Source organism: Aphelocoma coerulescens, chromosome 4 (genome assembly GCF_041296385.1).
Source record: "Aphelocoma coerulescens isolate FSJ_1873_10779 chromosome 4, UR_Acoe_1.0, whole genome shotgun sequence".
In the NCBI taxonomy this organism is placed as follows: domain Eukaryota; kingdom Metazoa; phylum Chordata; class Aves; order Passeriformes; family Corvidae; genus Aphelocoma; species Aphelocoma coerulescens.
In genome coordinates this window covers 4,966,343-4,983,215 of record NC_091017.1, presented here as the reverse complement: position 1 = coordinate 4,983,215, position 16,873 = coordinate 4,966,343, and the positions used below count along the sequence as shown (strand labels likewise).

General features: G+C 44.1%; 1 protein-coding gene across 1 annotated transcript in view; it reads left to right on the top strand.

The window, feature by feature from the left end:
- Positions 1-5,802: 5,802 nt before the first annotated feature.
- ANXA5 (annexin A5) overlaps positions 5,803-16,873 on the top strand; it is a 31,139-nt gene continuing 20,068 nt past the window's right edge. Inside the window, exons 1-2 of the mRNA XM_069012588.1 lie at positions 5,803-5,907; positions 14,409-14,489. The gene's annotated coding sequence lies outside the window, so the exon portion shown is untranslated. The remainder of the gene's footprint in view (positions 5,908-14,408; positions 14,490-16,873) is intronic.

Below are 16,873 nucleotides of genomic sequence, written 5' to 3'. Positions count from 1 at the left end.
TAATATATCCATCAGCTTTGGGAAGCTTTGGGAAGCTTTGGGAAGCTTTGGGAATATGACTTGAGTCAAGACAAATCATGCAGGCAAGTGGACAGATGGTACCATGAAAAGCACAATTCATGGTGTGTCCATCACAATCGTATCGTTAACCAAAATCTGAGTCAAGCGGCCAAAAATCGTTGTAACTTTCCTACTGCCGTGGCAATACCTGATAAGTGTTTGTGCTTAGGGCCAAGGGGGTCATTCTTAAACGTCTTCGAGGAGAGAGACATTTTCTGGTACCGCTGGAGTTCGGAGGTGTTTGGCCTGTGCTGATGGACGGGTGTGTGAAATGCGGAGCGGGGAACCAGGGAGGATGGGTGCACATGTGGGCATTTCAGTCTGGATGGGAGGCTCAGACTCGAAGTCAGCCACCCCAAGAGCTTCTCCTGCTGGTGACAGGTGGTCTAGGAGCATCGTTCCTGTGACAGGGGACCTGTGCCTAAGGAGCAGGGACAAGACGCCCCAGCTCGGAGCACGGGCGCGGTGCAGCCCCGGTGCCCCCTGCACGCATCGCCCCGTGCCCCGGTGCCCCCCTGCCGCCGGGGCTGCCCCGGCGGGAGGTGCCGCAGAGGCGGGGGGTGAAGGCAGGACGGGCTCCGCGGCCCCTCCGCGCCCGTGCCCCTCTCCTGCCGCAGGGGAGGAGGCTCGGCCGCCACCGGCACCGGCACCGAGCGGTCCGCGGGGAGCCGAGCTGCGCCGCGGGCGGCATGGAGTGGGAGCTCAACCTGCTCCTCTACCTGGCGCTGTTCCTGCTCCTGCTCCTGCTGCTGCTGCTCTTGCTGTGCCTGCTCCTCCGGCAGCTGCGGGGCTCGGCGGGAGCAGCCCCGCGCCGCCTCCCGCCGCCCCGGCAGCCCTGGGCTGAGTGCCGGGAGCCGGGAGCCGGGAGCCGCCCGCCACCGCCGCCTCGGGCCGCCCCCAGGTGAGTCCGCGACACGCGGGGAGGGCTGGGGGCCGCCCCCGGAGCCGCCTCCGCCTCTCCGCGTCCCCCGGGAAGGCGCGGGCCGGGTGCTGCTCCACCGGCATCCCCTGCCCCCGACCGCCCTCCGGTTCGCCGCGCTCTCTAGAGTAGCTACGTTTGCCATGTAAAATTCAGGGGAAATTTGAAGGTGCTCTCACCGTGCACCTTTTACTGTGTAAGAAAGTATTATAAAACTCCCCTCAGGCTCTCTTTGCGAAGGAGATTTTATTGGCTTTCCTTTGGCATATAGAGATCTGAATTTGACCCGATCGGAGAATTTTTAAATGTAGCGTTTTCCAGTGCAGAAGACACGCACCTTTTAAAAGAACTATTTCCACCCTCCCCCCCCCCCCCCCCGCCCCCCCAGCTTTAACCACATCTAACTCAGTTTTCCTTCTTTTACTCCACAGGAGTTATTCCATCATATAGCTAAAATGTTAAGTAAGCTTCACTCCCTGTGGGGTGGGAACAGACATGGCAACAGCCCATGGCTGACCTTTCCCCATCTCTGATGTCCCCCAGGGACCACTTTGGGCCCAGCAGAGCAGCTGCTGCTCCCCAGGTACTGTTTGGGGCTGGTATCCATGTGGAGCCCCGGAGCATGGAGCACCCTCGTGCTGACTGCCCCCATCCTGTGCTGGGCATCTGGGGTGGCACAGAGGAAGCAGCTCGACCGCTGGGCCTTTAGGAAATTCGTGCTTGAGGCAGACCTTTGGCTACAGGCCTTTCACAGCAGGTTTTTTTGATAGCTCTCTGGAACCAGGGTGTCTTTCAGAGAGCGAGCTTAAGCAAGCACGAGTTCTGACCTGTGCTCACTCTGGTGAGTTTCTGCACCATGGCAGAGGACGGACGGACACAGGTTTGTCCTTAGAGGACGGACTTGTGAAGATGCTAAGAATAGGTGCTAAAAGCTGTGCAGTGAGCTCGGCAAGAAGAAGTTATTTTAATACTTTCTTGTTTAAAAACATGGCGTTTAAGGGTTCTTCTTTAGGCCACATTTAGATGGCAGCTGTTGGGGCAGTGTGGCTGCATGCAGCCAGGCTTCCAGTGTTGCAGGAGGGTGTATTTTTACAGGGCAGGTTGCTGCTAATTCAACAAGTGCCTCTCAATACACGGTCTGCCTTCTTCACTCCTGCTGTGCCTTGCTCCGTTAGAAGGCAGCGTGCTGTGAGCACAAGGGCACTGTTAGAGGGAGCATAGGATGTTCCAGCTCTCCAGCCCTTGCTGCAGTCATCTGAGCTCTCTTCTGCTCACTGCTGGATGACTTGGCATAGGGGAAGAATCTGCTAATGGTGCAGGAATAAGGTTCAAATCAAGTAGGAGAGGCCCTCCTCCAGAGGGGTTGGCACTACTCTGGCCCTTCTTCCAGCTGTCTCACTATGGCTTTTTATTGCAAGATTTTGAAATTGTTGCACACTCTCAGCCTCTTATCTATATGGTTTTCTTGTTCTTCCTCTGTGAAAGTGGTGGGAATGATTTTGGCCTCACATCAGTGATTAGGAAGGAGGTGACTAATGGTTTTGCTCAATTAATATAAATAGCCATAAAACTGTGATGCATATTCTGTATGAGCACCAAGAGATTACCTTTAGATCCAGGTGACTTCACAGATAAGTAGCCCTGAAGTGTTTAAAATCTTGGGAATGGTTGGGGCACTTCTAATAACTTGATTTGCAGAAGCTCTTCATGCTTATTGTATTGCATGGAGCAGAGAGAATCTGATTTTTGAAATGACTCTTTACAAGCATGACTGACAGAGCACAGGCTGAGTTACCTTTTTTCTCTGACATATAAGCATTTTACACCAACACTGCAGCAGAAAAGTTTGTAGGGGTTACTCAGTGAAATGTTTGGAGGTTGGAGGATTATAATCTCTTTGCTTTGTCTTGTTTTGGTATGAGTACAGTATCTCAAATGTTCTCATTTCACAAATACTTGCAGTGTAGGAATAAATACCCCAGACTCCCAAGACAAGTGCTCCTTCTAAGTAAGCTCCATGTTTCAGTGCTGTCATCTGCAGTGTAATTTGGAAGGACAAGCAGGGGAGTTGTTTGGCATCACACACCCAAGTGGCATCAAACATCTGCTGCATTCAAACGATTTTCCATTTCTTGGTAAGTGTTTTAGGGCACAGCTGTGGAGGCAGCATTTTCTCTTCTGCTGGTATGATCACAGGGCAGGAAGGTGGATGGATATCCAGCTCTTCTGTGCTGGTGTTATAGGTGCTTTGTTTTCCCAGAGATGGTTGCTGCCAATCCTTTGATTGATCCTTTTGCCCAGGAAAGAGGGCAGGCTACCCCTTGTGCAAAGAGCCTGTCCCACTGTCCAGAGATCTTCTAGGAAGTTTCTAAATTCCCAGTGTCCAGCCTCTCAACAGAAGGTGTATATCATTTTGTTTAATCAGTGATGAGAGGCAGAAGTAAGCCAAAGGCTCTAAAAGATTAGCCAGATGAATCATCCTGGGAAGATGTAAACAAGCTGCAGGGTGAGAGAAATACAAGATGGAATCATTAGTAGTAAATTACTCCTGAGCCCTGCGGGTTGGTGAAGTGCACAGGCACAGGTATCCTGTCCTGGGAGGGGGCAAGGTGTCCCATGTGTTCAGAACTAAGGTGCTGGGACACCTCCTTACTGGTCCATTGTCGGCAACACCAGAGGGAATTCGGATAAGAGCTGCGAAAAGCTTTTGGGAAATCCAGAAGGAAAGAATGAAACAGCTAAATATGTATGCTTTTGTTAGCTGGCAGCTATAGGGTAACTAAATCATCTGCAAATACTTGAGAGATATTAACTCTGAGGAAAAAGATGATTTATTTAGCATGATCTGTAACTGGGCATAAGAGAGTACACATAGGGATTAGTAACACTTAAAGCAGGAGATAGTACTTGACAACGTGTGTTAATGCAAGAAATTATCTCCCAGGGAGGACACACAAACCTCCATCTCTGTATGTTGAAAATTAGACCGTGCACTAGAGGGAATAATGCTGTGCTCTTATGAAGAGGCACTAACCAAGCTGTCACCTCTTTTGCCATCTGTAGATTAAAAGACACAAAGGCTCAGTGGACCAGAATATTTCCCAGTAAGGCCTGAAGCATTATGCCAGAAATGTCCTAATTTGGGTATTTACAAATACTCTAAACCAAACACAGCAATCTGTTTCTTTTTCTGATGATTAATCTGGTGTATTTTCACAGTGACAGGTAGCAGAGCTCCACTCACAGCCACAGCTGTGCAGGACCTGCTCAGTACCTTTAATTTTTTTGGCATTCCTGAGAACCTCTCTATTGTTCTGCTTTCTTTCAAATGTTGCTACATGTCTCAAATTTCACTTTGAAAATCCACCTCTGTGAAGGGCTGTCAAAATTCTGACAGTCATTTAAGATCTGTTTTGAGGTGCCTTGAGGGGACTTCAGTCAAACAGGTTTTCTATTCAGGTGTATGAGCACATCTGAGCTGACAAAGCTTTCAGTATGGAAGATGATGGTCCATCTGGTTTGGACTTGCAGAATAAAATTATTATTATTATTATTACTACTACTACTACTTTGGTATTTTACCACACGGTAGTGGCTGAAAGTTTTAGAGAATGTGGAATATATTACTTAATGTAGTTACAAAAATTGAAGTATTCATCAGTTCCATGAGAAATCTAGATAATTATCGGAGGAATTGTTTATGGAAAGCCTCACAAATCCGAATGTTACATGTTTTCAGTGTGACTTTCAGTGAAATTCAGCAGCATGTGCTTCAGGTGACTTCTCTCTGAAAATGCATATCCTGTTTTTGATTTCAGAAAAATAAACATCTTCAGAACAGATCATGTCAATAGCAATGGTCTTAAAATGATATTTCACATCTCCTGGATCTTTTTTTTTAATGATCAGGGATAAAATGTACGGCCTCAGTCTGCTTAGTTTATTAGTTCTGTCTTTATGGGTGCTTTTTTTAGAATTTAATTTTGTACTTTTTCTGGATCTGTGTTGACAGAAACAGCACTCTGCAAAAATGGCTAAAAGACAAGTCCCTGCTTGCTGAAGAAAGCAGTTGATAGAGAAAAATTAATTTTCATTACAGCCTTTGTACACAAGGCTTTATTTAATCTCTGTGGTAGCAAATGGTCCTTCTGCTTTTCCAGTAAGATTTAATATCTTTAAAAGCTGAATTCACTGCGAGTCTGCTGCAATGACCAGGGCACACTCACACCTATTTAACGCCTGGGAAGTGGTGTGTGCTGGCTTATTAAAATCAAGAGGCAACTCGCTGTCTTCACGCATGTTAATGAAGTTTTCAGAGGAATCTGTTCTTTCGAAAAGATCACCTGTCTTTGGTAGAACAGGTTTTGCTGGAGCCTTGATTGATTGCTGCAGACAAGTTTTTTTGCTTGGAGAAAGGATCACTGGTGTATACTTTCCCTCAGTTGTTTTCCTTTAGGGTGATTGATGTACTCAAAGCAGTCCTTTCTACACGACGTGAATGCCAGGTAACATCAGACGTGGCATGTAAACTTGATATTCCTGTCCTGAAATTGAGAAAACCCTCCCGAAAACTCTCAGATCTTCACGTTATGGCAGTGGCGCTGACTCTTTGGGATAGCTTAGGGCTGTTTCTGTGAGCCCTGGGGGATTCTGATAGCCAGAGGGAGCCATGTGGGGAGTGAGGATGGGCTGGAGGTGGAGGAGGAGCAGCAGAACAAAACACAGGTGTGGCCTATAGAGAGGGGATCCGGCTCGTTTACTTGCAGGTGAGGGTGGAAACAGAGAGGTTAAGAGCACTGGGACAGGCACCCATGGGTTTTCGGGAGAGGGGGGAGGGCTGGGAAGTGATGTCCCAGGTCTTGGCTGCTGACCTGGGCAGTAGTGATGCCTTCTGGAGCAACTTGGTGGGTGTCTGTGAAGAGAAGCAGGTAAGGATGGAGGGGCCCAGGGCAGAGGAGATGCAGGAGCAGCAGGTGACATGTTTATGTGTTTTGCTATGCTTGGGTTGTTGTGTAGGAAAGAGCAGAGTATGGCCCTCCTTAGAGAGGGAAGGGAAATGTGCATGAGGGGCTTTTTTTTTTTGTCTTCTTCAGCCAAATAGTTCCCAGGAAAACAGTGAGATTTTATAGAGCAGTACATGATGAGGCCTCTCCTGTTTTGTCAAATCTCCCCAGCACTTCGATAGGGGTTTTGGTGTCTCCACAGGGGTTTTTCTCTGTCCTGTGAACACAGCTTAGCACTCTTTTGCTGGATGGAGGTGTACCTTTTTTTTGGGGGGTGATGTGCCCTCTTTCACTTTAAAATCGTGGAAAACAGACAGTATATCTTTGTGGTCTTTCGTAAGCCCCTAATGAAATGATTTTGTTAAGAGTGACGTGGTAAGTTGCCAGTACTTGAAGTGATGTAAACCACTTCTGTGTTAAAATAGAAGTCTATAAATTTTACAACTCTGCTTTAGTGAAGCCTGCTTTAATGGACTGGTCTGTGTCTGTTGCCCTGATTCACTTATGAAACCCCTGAAGACTCATCAGCTGTCAGAAAATTATGGATGTTTAGCAGAGGAATTAGAGGTCTGCAATAAAGAAGAGGTCTGTGTAAAGAATAAGCATGGCGAAAAAGATGATTCATTGCTGTTCTATCCCAGCCCTGTATTCACATAACTCATTCAGACTTGACTGAATTCAATCAACTTGTCCATGGCTCAAAAAAACTGGGAGGGACATGTGCTGTACCTGGCCTGTGTGTGCACTGCTTGTCCTTTCCTGGCTGCTGGTTTTTGGCAAAGCCATGTCACCCTAATTCCTCAGGTGGGGAAACAGGCATAAAGTGGTTCTGAGCAGGGATACAATGCAAGCCTCTAGTGGGGACCACCTGTGGGGAGTTTATGTGCCCCTCAAAACCTGAGCATGGGCGGTGACCCACCTGCCTCAAGGCCCTTGGTAGCTGAAGCCAAAATTTTGGGTTCCTGGAGCTGAATACAAATGGACTCAAAGCTACTCCTGCATGTACTCTTACCTGCCACTTTAGTGCATGTTAAAAACCCCAAACTGCTAGAAAGGGTGTTACAATGCCAGCTAATAAAGCTTGCAATTTGCCCTTCAGTTCAGGGAAAAGAGCACGTATCCCTCTTGCCCTGTTGTGGCATGGAAGGCAGGTGAATCTGCTTACGGAAAATGAGTTTATTTTGCCCTGTGGGTGGCTGGTTACTGGGAGTGCCGTGAGGAAACTTGCTTAATGAACCCACAAAGGTCCCCTTGTGATGGCAAGTTGGTGGCCTTTACTTGTAGCCCTAAGCCCCCAAACAAGTTTCCTTTTCAACCTTCTGTTTCTGCCACCAGTTCTGTAAGTAACAGCAGGCTCAATGGAAAACACAAAGGTGACAACATTTTAGGAAAAAAAGACATCAAGCTTCAACAAATGCTTGTGACAGGGCTGAGCTCTGTGATGTGAGAAGGGGTGTAACCATCTCATCTTTTTGCTTGTCTCAGCCTGCAGCTCTGAGAAACCTGGGAGCTTCTGTAGAAACAATTTAACTTTTAAAGGAAATGCATAGTCGTGGAACTGTGCAATATTAATTTAAACAGAAATTAAATTAAAACCCGCTTTTATTTTTTTTTTTTTTAACCTGGTACTTCCACTTTAGTCTGGTCCTTTGAGCATAGTCAAGGCATGGCTGGATTTCTCATTCACCATTTGAAAGCTATTTGCTTGATGTCATTTATGAGTATCAAATTAAAAAAAAAAAAAAAAAACCAGTTTGCTTGACCAAAATCTGCCTTGACTGTAGAGACATCTCACTGTTGTAAACTCTTTCCCCTTTCAGCTTTCCTTTGAGGGGAATTATTTGAACACTAAAAAGCAATGAAGTGTTATTCAGTGCTAGTACAGAGGAAGGCATGAAATGCTTTTATGAATTGTGATGGTTTTGGTTGCAGTCTCTACTGAGTAATTGACAGGCTTTACTATTTTCTCCTTACAACTGTAGGATTAATATGCAGTTTTGGGGGCATGAACGATTTCCTTAATGCGTAACACATAACCCAAAATCAAGTGCAAAGTCTTCATAAGGTTTGATGACAAAAAAAAAAAAAAAATCTTAAAAAACCCAAACCAGGACCTTTTAATTTTTTTTCCCTATTGATCCTACTGTATCTGTTCTGGATTCACTTCCAGCTCAGCACTGAGCTTTCCTGTGTTAAAGACAAACTCTTGGCATGTGATTATCTATTACTATGGAAAATTTTACTTACAGAAACCTGCTCACAGTGTGGTACTGCAGAAAGCAGAGCTTGGTGGGGGATCTGCTTAGTAAGCAAAACCATTCTGGGATCAAATATTAGGGTATGTAGGTAAACAAAGCCTTTCTCTTTTCCCCAGTACTAGAGCTCTCCCCTTTAACTTATTAAAAAAAAGGCAAAACCATCGTTTTTCCAAGTGTGAATCCATAATTCAGGTGCAGCAGGATGCATAATGCATAATTTTTGACTGGTTTTGAGAGAAAGGGAAGCAAAGAGCAAGAGTGTTAAAAAAGGAAAACCCATCAGGTGGAACACCTGTCTAATCACTTGGTGGTATTATTTTTTATAGTTATTTAGAGGGGGAAATTGTTGCGTGAAGTCTTGTGGTAAAATTGTATCCCGTGTCAGGATTTTGGAGGACTCTCATGCGCAGTTATTTTTGTTCCTCTGATTTGTCACAGTCCTGATGGAGGAGCGTCTGTGGAGGCCTCTCCCTGTGCCGCAATCCCCGAGCAGTGCCACTAGATGGCCCGCTTTCCGTAAGGTTCATCCTGCTTTCAAAATCCCTGGGACTACTGGAACTATAGGAAGGGATTTCAGCAAGTCAGCGTTTACATTCTTCGTCTTTTCACTTCCCCTTTGACTACTACTATGGCTATTTTTGGAAAATTTGCTACTGAGCGTGGTGCAACGTGGTTTAGCTAAAGTTCCTGCAGTGGCTGAGGCTGGGGGCCTGACAAAAAGCAGGCATTCATCCTTCTCTGACACTGTACTCAGCAGGATAACTTGTGGTGAGTTGCTATTAAGCTGCTGTACAGCAGTTATCTATATCCCTGCTACACTGGGATATACATCCTGGTGCAGGTGGAGGCTGGGGTTGCTGTCAAGTTGGTGTTTCCTGGCTTCCCCTTCTGGTTAGAGGCGCAGCAGCTGCTCCCTGTTCCTGGCATCTATGGTGTTGCCTCTTGTTCAGCCAGGTGAATGCTCACAACCCCGAGAGAAAAGTCCTAATTAGCCATAAATATTTATTGATTTTGGCTGAAGGCAAAAAGGTAATTTGTGTCCGCAGCTGTCTTCAGCAAATAATAGAACACCAGCAAGGAAACAGGTTAGCCATTAACAGAATAAAATGCATCTGCTGCTGTTTGGTAGTTTGGATGCCAAGTTAAACGTGCTGATTTGCCGAGTGCCGTGGCACAGATGGGATTGCACCACCTTTTCCTGCAGCTCACAGCCTGGTGCTGAAAGTCCTGCCACTGTAGTGCCTTAGGGCTTTAAAGGTGTTGGAGGGATTCAGGGCGGGAATTTTTCCCCTTTTCCTCCTTATTACCAGTCCAGAGCTAGGAGTTGTGCAGTTAGACAGGAGCAAGATTTGCCCTGTTTGGACAAGTTGTGTGACTAAACTTTAATGTTCTCTAACCTCAGTTTCACCCATCCAAGGGGATATTGAGGTCTGGATATTTCTCTTTTCTCCTTCCAGGAAGATGATTTGACTGGCTCAGTTGTGATATCTCATTCCTTCTTAACTCCATGCTTGCATTTGGGTGTTGGCTGTTCTGACCAATGGCCTCCAGACCTGGAATGGAATAGCAATTTTATTTTTAGGAGTTTGTTTACCTGGGATATGGTCAAGCAAGTGGTGTTGCAGAAAGCTCAGAAAAGTCAGTCAGACCACTGACTGGAAATAGATACAACAAAATGAGGAGCTCAGGATATACAAGGAGGAGGCAGGGAATGACATTTAACATCAGGCAGTCTGTGGTTCCCCCTGCAAATGGGATTATCCAGTAACATCTAAATGCCAAAAAACCACTCTGGGTTTTGGTCTGGTGAGGGATCAGGATACGTGGCAGGAGTTACATGAACTCAGCAAAAACAATTCTAATCTATAGTTTAGGGTTTAATGCTTGCTATTAGTTCTTGGGTAGGGATTTGCATCAAGGCACTTTTATGAAGAATAAATTCTGTTCTAACCATATCACTCCTGGAAAAAGAGGCTTGAGGTTTCATAGTAGCCTAATAGCAGATCTTGAAAAGGACTCACAGCCCCTGACTTTGAATTCATCCTCTAATCTGAAAAATTAGCATTAAAAATGCTGTTGATAGGGTCAAGAAAACCAGGTTTTCCTTTGTGAACACCTGAATAATAACTACATAAAAGATATTACTGGGGAGGGGGAACACCTTTCAGTAAACAGAAGTGCAGTTTGCATCAGGATGTCACTTGTTCCTGTGTTCCTGGACCCTAACCTGGCCCTGGTTTACCTACAGCTCTGCTGTCATTGCCACCACTGGAAACTGTTGGTGTGCTATATTAATTGTTTTAATCTTGAAAATGTGAACGAAACCTCCACCAAATGGAAGATGCAGAGACACAGAGGTTTTTTAGAGGAACAATACCGTGGACATTTCTCCTGAACTCACAGTTTATTCCCAGGCAAACAGCTAGTTTAGGAAGAATAAATATATTCTGTCATATAGCCAACTCTTCAAAAATCTGATGGAGGTGAGAAGTTTAAACTACTGGCAGTGTCCTATCTTTTAACAGTAGGGCCAGTAATCCATGGAGGAAAAAACTCTTTTGTGCCTGGCAATGATCAGGGTGGGAAAAGTAGAATGATAAGAAATGGTATTTAAAACTGTGTTTAAATATTTCCTCAAGGCAAAGGTTGCAGTTTAGACAGTGGTAGGCCCTCCAGCCTTGATCTTTGTGGGTCCTTTCCAACTCAGAATATTGTGTTTCTGTTTGATTGTGTATGACAGTAAGCAAGAGAAAGTTTATGGAATTTTGTCCTATCCACAATGATGCCCAAAGCCTCATGTTTGCATGGCTTTGTTCATGCACAGATCTTTGAGTGGCCTGCTCACCTTTTAAAGTTTAAAAATTAAGAAATGGAGCATTTTACTCTAGAGTGTCTGTGTCTGGGTATGTGTTTTCAATGAGCAATTAAAACACACTTTACTTATATGCTGGCAGTTTAGGCAGATTTGTCTTAGTTCAGGTATGAAAATGTGTGTAGAAACCAGGAAAGTGGCTTTAGAGGTCTTGAGCTAAGTGCTAAAAATATTTCTTGTGTTTTAGACTACTAAACATCCATCCAGTGTGGTGGATTATATGGAAAGTTATGGACAAAGAATGGCATTAAGTTCCAGACAAATCATTAAAGCTCTGTAGGACACAAGTGCCTCCTGATAAAACTGTTGGGTTATCTGGGTATGATGTGGCTCCATGCAGTATGCAATCAAAGCACTCTGTTAGTCAGGGTTTTGATAAAGTCATTTGGAAGGTTGAGATCAACATGTTTTAGAAGCTTTATGAAAGGCTGAAGAGAAAAGAAGTTGATGTAGGCTTTGGTGTTGTCTCCAGGCTTACTTCCTCATAATCTAACCAGATTTTTGTGAGCCTGGTTTTGCTGTCCCTTATGGGAGCCAAGGCATGTGCTGTGTCAGGTGAGAACAGCCACATGGAGGTGGGAGGGTGCTTCTTATCCTGGCACCTTCAGAATAATTTATGGATTCTTTTCTTCTTCATGAGTCAGTAGGTAAACCAAGGAGGCAGTTCTCAGTGACACAGGGCTTTTGGCAGAGTGAGGAAGAGCAAAAGCAGTGTAAAGTCAGTAGCTTGTGACTTGAAACCTGGGCTCAGTTATCAGTCCCCAGCAGAGACCTTGGGGACACCACTGAGCCTGAGCTTGCCTTTATTCTCAATTTGAAAATGAAGATGATGCTGTTCCTGTATCCCAGGACTCTTGTGTGGGTTCTAATGGGAGGCCCCTCGGTGAGAAAGAGATCTTGTTGCAGGACCTCACTTAGAAGTGTTTTAGGGAACAGTAAATGCAAAGCCCACACTTTTTTAGTGATCTTATTCTAATTCATTTCAGCTACACTTCTTATTTCTCCTCTTCTACAAAGAGGGGAAACAACCACTTATGGATGATTTTTATTTTCTTGCCTCAGATGTTTTGAATTTCCATTAAGCTAACAGAACTCAATTATTTTTCTCTCTGCTCCTCTCTCCTAAGTAGAACTAATGGCCTAATGGTTAAGGGAAATACCTTTCTGAACTTGCATTGGTTGCTCTGGGTGGTTACTTAGTGCTGTCCCAAAGGTTTGCAATGGCTCTTAAGTTCTTCACACAGTGCTTCAAGTTCCTGGATGGGGGACAAGACAAGTGTTTGCTATTATTGATGGGCCGTGCCCTCATACACCATCTCTGCATGGAAGCGTAGAGTACAAAGCCAAGTGACATGCTCAAGGTAAGCTGTAGTGCAGAACGTCTGAATTGCAGGAATATAGCCTGAGCACCTGACCCCTTCTCCCTCTCCTTTCCCCAGAGGAGGAGTCCATATCCCTAGTCATTAGGGGTAGAAACTGTGTTCCTCAGGAAGAATTAGTCTGGAAATCAAGCCCTGCCTTAGTATAGTGCTGCTGAGCTGTTCTAGTAACCAAGAGTAGCATCAGGGGCCTGAGACAAGGACTAGAATGTGGCTCAAGTGATTTATCTTTGCTTGAATTGAGATTATGACCTTGATGGCATCCTTGCAATGTGTCTTACTCTGAAGACAATCTCAAAGAAACCTGCACCTCCTCTGAGTAAATGAAAATAACATAGTTTTCCAGTAAGAGGAATTCAGCTGCCTGCTGCTGTAATTGGTATGAATGCCTGTACCTCCCCATTAACCTTTTCACATTGTACTGGTGTCCCCAGAGAAATCAAGAATCTGACAGAGTGCTGCTCTGTAATGGGTTGTGGATTAGAAGTAATGAATCACTTACAGGAAGTTGTCTTTGCTGGAATACAAGACAACATTTAGTCTCCAAAGCAACTCTCAAAGTGCTTTAAGAAACAACAAAATCTTCTACTTTGTACTCTTAGCCTGTCCTTCAGCAGCCCCCTGGTGCCAGCACATGCAGCAGGGAAGGAATTTTATAAACTTTCTGTCAGTGTTAAACTCTGAAGTTTTTTTCCCTGCCTGTATTGTCCCTGACTTTAATGGTGTTACTGCTTAGTGTTTGCCTCACCTCACACCTTCCACCCACAAGGTGATGGAGTGCAGCACAAAGCTCTGTCCATTTGTGCTGAGCTGTCCTCGTGTAGGAGCTCAGGGAAACGAGGCACTGAGAAATTTCTATCCTCTGGCACCCAGTCTGGAACAAAACAGATTTCTTCTCTGTCAGTGTTCATCAAAGCATGAACTTGAAACGGCTCTCTTTTTCCTGCCCTCACCTTTGCTTCTGACTATGGTTCATCAAGGAGTTTGGACTGTTTCATTTCCAAAGAGACATTAAAGTGTGGAAAAGCATTAAGGGTTGATCTTTCATTATAATTCCATAAGGAAATGGTCTGCTCCATGAAATTTCCCAAGCTTGAAAATCTCCCTTGGTAAGCCTATTGCCCTTCAGTGCCTCTACAATAGGCTTTTAAAATATTTTGCAGTGGGATTTTACTTTTAGGAGGAAATATTTTAACTAGGACAATAACAGGCCTTGGCCCTTCTATCTCACGTGAGAAGTGCTCTAATGTGATTCCTGTGCTCCAACTCTGTTTGATAAATTGAAGGACCTTTCAATTTTCAGCAGCTGCTGGATACATAGCAGAGTAAACTTGGCTTCAAGGAGGGCCTTGCTCTTTTATTCTCTTCTGTGATGCATTTAAAGGTAGTTATCTAGGGTCAGATAGCAGCTCATGAATAGCATTGGTAGCAAAATGAGGCATGATGCTTTTGGGCAGGAGGTGAGGACCTGCTGGAAGGCTGCCTCGATACAGCAAACCATCCATCTTCCTATTTATTTATTTTTTAAAAACTCCTCAAGGCAGCTGCAAGGGGCTGTGCTTCTGAAATTAACTGCTTTTGTGCTAACTTTTCATCCCCCAGACTTTTCCAATTGTTTCTGAAAAAACACACAGATATGTTTTAGTGCTGCAACCAGACTTTGAAAACATTTTCCAGGCCCTTGTTAGAAACCCCATATCAAGCTAATTATTTCACATATCTGATGATTCCTGAATGCCCTCTTGGCCTTCCTGTGCAGCTACAATCCCAGAATTTCACTCTGTGTGGACAAGACTTGTGCCTTGAAGTGGATTGGGAACTGACAGGGCCCTGCTTCCAAAGTTGCAAGGTGTGCCAGAGCTAAATTAAGGCACTGCCACTCTTTTTCTGATACTTTATTGCTGTTTTTCATTCCAGGTGTTTGCAGCTCTGTGTTAAGGAAGAATTGGAAGTGCACTGTGCCAGCAGCAGCCCTGGGAAGCAGATTGTTACATCCTGGTATGATTTTAGTAGTGATTGAAGATGCAAAGGGCAGGGAGGGGCTTGGAAGGTGAAAAGATTGCTGTGACCTCATGTAGTTGTTTAACTTGTGTGAAAATTTGTCTTCATTTTTAAAAAAATGAGAAAAAGAATTATACTAAATCTAGGAGACTTATTTGTGACTTGGGTGAGCACTATTGACTGTTAGAGCTGCTGTCAGGTGAAATACTTGCTCGTGGTGACCATGAAGATCCTGCATCTGGTGCTTGTGAGTCACCATCTCCAACTGTTTTAGCCTTTCTTGAAGTGTTTCTCCTGAAGGCAGTCAGTGCAAAGTGCACTTCTCTCCAGGTATATGTTCATGTCTTCAGATCCATCCTGGATTTGCTAACAGAGCTGCTCCTGCCTCTTCCCTTTGCGTTCAAATCAATGCAAAGGCTGAAATTCTGTGATAATCAGATTTATTTCCTTTTCCAACATCTGCTTTTGCCACATGGTCTGGTGAGTCTTTCCCATGGTTTTACTCTAACATTTCCCCCTGCTCCCCCAGGCCTCTTTGCTTTAAAGTTATGTAAATATTTCCTTGCTTAAACACACATTGATAACATTTTTGGTTGACTGGAGTAGGTTTAACCCTCAATGTCATTTGTTGGCAAGAAGATCCTTCTCTTCTCTGTTTAACCTTTTCCTGCCATTGCAATTCATCCTGGATCATGCATTTCAGACCCCTTCCAGAGCAGGAAAATATTCTGTGTTCTCATTCCCAAGATTCTTTTCCTTTTCCTTCACTGATTAGAAATCCAGAGGTTGCCTCCCATTGACTGAATGTTACCTCATATTTGTTAGAGAATAGAATAATGAGCTAGTTGAAGGTAGAAGAGTGGAAAACCATTCCAAATATTTTGGTTTTGAATAGAATAGACTTCTGCCACTGGAAATGAGAAGCAAAGTGTTCACACAGACACTATAGAACAACAAGCATGTGCTAATTTGATTCCAAATCCACATCCCCCAACAAAAAGTTTAAAGGGAAAAATGGAATTCAATACATCGGTTGGATCATTTCCTTAAGAGTTGCTATGCAGTAGTAAGGATACTAAATAAGGCATAGGAAACAAAAATCCTATAATCCAGAAAAATCCATTCTCCTAAATTGGAAAGTAAAAAGCCAAGCTTTCCCCTCTTGCCTCTAATTGTGCTATTATATGCATGACACGCTTGGAACAGATTCTTTAGGATAGGAGAAGTTGTGTGTCACTGTGCCTGGTTTAAACTATACTCAGCATTTCAGGGAGCCCAGGATTCAAACCCTGGATTGCAGTGCTGGGAGCTGGGATGGGCTTGCTGGGAGCAAGGAGAGGGAGGTAGTGCAGATGCATTCCAGGTGGTCCCATGCTAACTGCTAAATAATTTGTTGGACAAACAGACACCTTTTCCCAAATTACACAAGGGTTTGTTTTATTTGTGAAGTTTAATAGATATTTTTTAGATGTCAGGAAAAGTAACTTACTGACCTTTGTGTATTTACTGTAGCAGATAGTCTATTAACATATTTCAAAATGATGATGATTACAGATTTCCTGGTTTCTAGAGTCTCATTAATTGTTCACATGATACTGATACAGCTTTTTTAAAATTTCCACATCACCCAATAGTTTTTTCTTTATCACACATCTGATTCACTACTGAGGTTTGTCTTCCATTTGGCACTCAATGAGCTTTTACTGCTGTGTTCATGTGCCTCATTCTGATTGACAGAATTTTGGAGTGTGTTAAATAGGGCGGCTTTGGCTCCCACTGCATTTCCTTATGTCTGCACTCTCTAGATGGTAAAGCTTGAAACGTGATCCAATGTGGCGTGTCTCTGCCCTGGATATGATGAGTAAGGAGAAAAAGAGTTAATTTTGCAGAAAGGGGTGGATGTGTCTAAGCAAGATTGTGCTTGAAGTAATATTCCAATAAGTGGTATTTGAGTATCAACTGCTCTTTTTTTAAAAACTATTTTAATAGTTTAATAGTTTAATGATCTGTAATGTTTTCTTTAATATTATTATTCTACATCTCATCCATATGTGCTTTTCCATATGCATGCTATGAGCAGCTCTCTATTCCCTTCATGCATCTTTGGGCAAATGTGGAATGCCGCCCATTCAAATGGGGCTTTAATAAGTAAATAAGGACATTTTGGCAAATCGTTTGGTCCTCGGTCCTGCAGAGGAAGCCAGATGGGTGGATCCCATGTTTTTGCTGAACTGTATGTGCACTGCTGGGGCAACAAGAAATGCTGGACCAAATATTTAAATTTACATCATGATCTATGTTTCTCTTGCTGTTTGTGAGGTAAAGGCAACTTACTTTCAGACAGAAGTGACTGTTTCACGTTAAAATGCTCACACAGTGGG